This window comes from Pinus tabuliformis, chromosome 2_1 (genome assembly GCF_031772625.1).
Source record: "Pinus tabuliformis cultivar Carrire ecotype Pingquan chromosome 2_1, CPIR1, whole genome shotgun sequence".
Taxonomy (NCBI): Eukaryota; Viridiplantae; Streptophyta; class Pinopsida; order Pinales; family Pinaceae; genus Pinus; species Pinus tabuliformis.
In genome coordinates, this window is record NC_142299.1 from 557,507,711 (window position 1) to 557,510,975 (window position 3,265).

Sequence of the window (3,265 nt, forward strand, 5' to 3'; positions counted from 1 at the left end):
TTCCTCCGTGCTTGTCTTTGCCTCGGAGATTTTGATCTGTTGCAGGATGCACAGTGAACGATAGATTTAGGATGCACAGTGAACGATAGATTTAGATTTCTAGGAAGCTAACCACGGGAGTGGAGAAACATGTATTCTTAAGAATGATCTCATGGTCATATAGCTTTAAAAATGATCCACTCCAGGTATTCTTAAGAATGATCTCATGGTCATAATTTTAAAGGTATTCTTAAGAATTTCTCATGGTCATAATTTTAAGTCATAATTTTAAAGGATGGGCGAGACTAGTTTCTTATAGAAACATCATGGGCTTTTTTTTTATACATATATTACAAATACATGTTAAAACTACGCTGACAACAAGACAAATGGGCTGCAGCAGCAGCGTTACAGGATTCGAAACGGGTCGAGGTGTGTGCAAACCATCCCCGACCGTCATAACATGCAATGATGTCATGGTCCTATTTCATGGTCTCTATTCATAGAGAGGTTCAACCCTTTTTTTAATTGAATTATTTATTTTTAAATTTCATAATGAAATTGTAGACAATGATATTTTAATGGTGTAAATCTCATTTGCCTTTAATTCTTTTGACAATTGCTTGCTTATTGGTTTTAACTTGGTCTTAAATTTTAGAATAAAATTGTAAAAAGATATCTTAATGGTGTAAATTTCATTTGCCTTTAATTCTTTTGACAATTGCTTGCCTTTAATTTTTTTTGACAATTGCTTGCTTATTGGTTTTAGCTTGGTTCATGATTTGCAATGTGCTCTGACTTGGTTTGCCATTTGAGTAACTTTTAGTTTTCTTTTTAAGAGAGCCCGAGGTATGAGTTATCTTTCATTTATCTCTAATTAGAAAGGCCATTTACAGATAATTAGAAATCTGGTTGCACTTTGCAGCATTGAATATTTTTTATATCTCTCCGGTTTCTTAGAAAATGCCGGCGCAGAAGGAAGACCCGGGAGTCGGAGGGGACCACTGACGAGGAATACGAACAGTGTTCTCTTTTGTGGTTGGCGTACGTTCAGTAAATGGTGGTTCGTTCAAGACTTTGCGTGAATGAACACATTCTGTCCTACCGGTTGGCAGGTACGATGCTCATTTGACGTTAAACTGCTCAAAACTAGAATCAGAACTGTCTCCCATAAATGCTTGCTTTATTTATATTTCATTTCATTGATGGTAAAGAACGGCAATTGTTTGCCCTATTTCACTTTGTTGCGGGAGGCAAAGCAGAGATGGATAGGTGAAAATGAAACCAGTGATTTTTGGATTTTTATTAGGTCACCCATTGAAATGGATGGGCAGGTAGCCCTTGGTTTAATCAGTACATATTCCGATTATTTTGGAAGTGGCTAGGCATAGAGCCTCAGTGATTGTTTTATGGTTGGTTTTCTTTTATTATCTATATCTGGCAATTCTTGATTAATGATTCTTATTTTTTCATTGATATCTAAATCTATCTATTTCATTCTGTGCTAGGTGGTGTTTCTTTTCTCAAACTTTCCAAGGCAGGGTTTATATGATCTGCAGTGAAAATGGGGAAATGAGATGACAAGCCGGAAGATGGAAAAAAAGTACATACATTCTTCGGTTGACCCTCGACCCTCGAATCACGTAGCGCACGTTTTTGTTATAGTCTCCCTATATACAAATTATGTCACTATGGGATTCTCATAGTCTTTGCATTTACATTTTCTGTCATATTCTCTTCTCTGTTTATCTACATTCTGACAATATATGCAGGTACACATTCCCCTAGCCATGGTTTTAATTTAATCATTGAGAGTTTTATATCAAAATTTAACTTTAATATTAACATTACATTTTATTTGTACCTTACATCTAGGTTAATATTAGTTTTCATTTTTTCCCTCCGCGTTTGTCTTTGCCTAGGCTATTTTAATTTGGTGCAAGATGCCAGGATGTACAACCGCAGATAGATTTGGATTTCTACGAAGCTAACCTTTCGAGGGGAGGAGTAGGTATGCTTTAGCCTGGTAATAATCGCCTGCATATAGCCTAAAGAATTATTTCATGGTCCTATTCACAGTAGAGATTCAACCCTCTTTGTTTACTGATTTATTTATTTTTAAAATTTAAAATGAAATTACGTGCAAGGAAATCTTAAGGGTGTAAAACTCATTTGCCTTCAATTCCTTTGACAATTGCTTGCTTATTGGTTTTGGCGTTGTTCGAGATTTGCAATGTGCTCTGCTCTGCAACAGGTAAACAGGGTTTGCCATTGGGAGGAAGATGAGACCAGAGTCCTCGATTCTTTAGTTTTCTTTTTAAGGTAAAAGCCCCTTGTATGGATTATCTATCATTTATCTCTAATTAGAATGGCTGCATTTACATATAATTAGAAAAGTGTCTGCACTCTGCAGTATTGAATGCTTTTTATATCTCTCCAGTTTGTCAGAAAATGCCAGCGAAGATAAACTCATAGAGGACGACTGACGAGGAATACGAATCTCTCTTTTTTCTTTTGGCATACGTTCAGTAAATGGTGGTACGTACAAGACTTTGCGTGAAAGGTACACATTCTGTCATCCTCTGTTTAGGTAGGAACAATCTAGTAGGTACACATTCTTTCATACTCTGTGTAGTAGGTGCGATCCTCTTTTGAGGTAAACTGCTCATGTACTTAGTACAAAAAAGCTTGTCCATAAAATCTGCTCTGTCAAAACTAGAACAAGAATTGTCTCGTTATAATGTTTTCTTTTTTATATTCATTTATGGTAAAAAACTAGACGATTCGAGTAATTAAGCCATTATAATTCAAATAAATAGATGAATCTAGAGTAATCCATAATTTGAGTAACCCTTAAGTCGTTCGGAGGTTGGTCTTTTTTCCCATGCAACTCAAATTCGAGATTCTCTGAGTTTTTTTTCGCTGTTCTGATACATTATTTAGCTGATTTTAATAAGAATGCCATAGAAGATGAGAGGAGACATTTTGTGTTGTGCCTTCAATAATTTAATGCTCACTATATATTTAGTGACATGTGCTTAATCATCTTTCCAAGATTCGTTAACTCTAGCTATGCGTCTCTTTACTACTACTTGCGGGTTTTGAAATAACAACAATCATGGTGTCAGATCCAAAGGTCTTGAATTCAAATCACGCGGGTTTTGAAATAACAACAATCATGGTGTCAGATCCAAAGGTCTTGAATTCAAATCACACCCAGCTAACGCTGGGACATGTAATTAACCATGTTAAAGACATGTGATTAACGACCTTGTTGTATCCGTTT

General features: G+C 35.8%; 1 long non-coding RNA gene across 1 annotated transcript; it reads left to right on the forward strand.

The window, feature by feature from the left end:
* The first annotated feature begins 804 nt into the window (after nt 1–804).
* On the forward strand, nt 805–2,995 carry LOC149201589 (uncharacterized). The gene is made up of 5 exons (XR_016253451.1): nt 805–1,094; nt 1,488–1,582; nt 1,930–1,990; nt 2,234–2,301; nt 2,420–2,995. It is a non-coding gene; the product is annotated as an uncharacterized LOC149201589 (long non-coding RNA).
* The last annotated feature ends 270 nt before the right edge of the window (nt 2,996–3,265 follow it).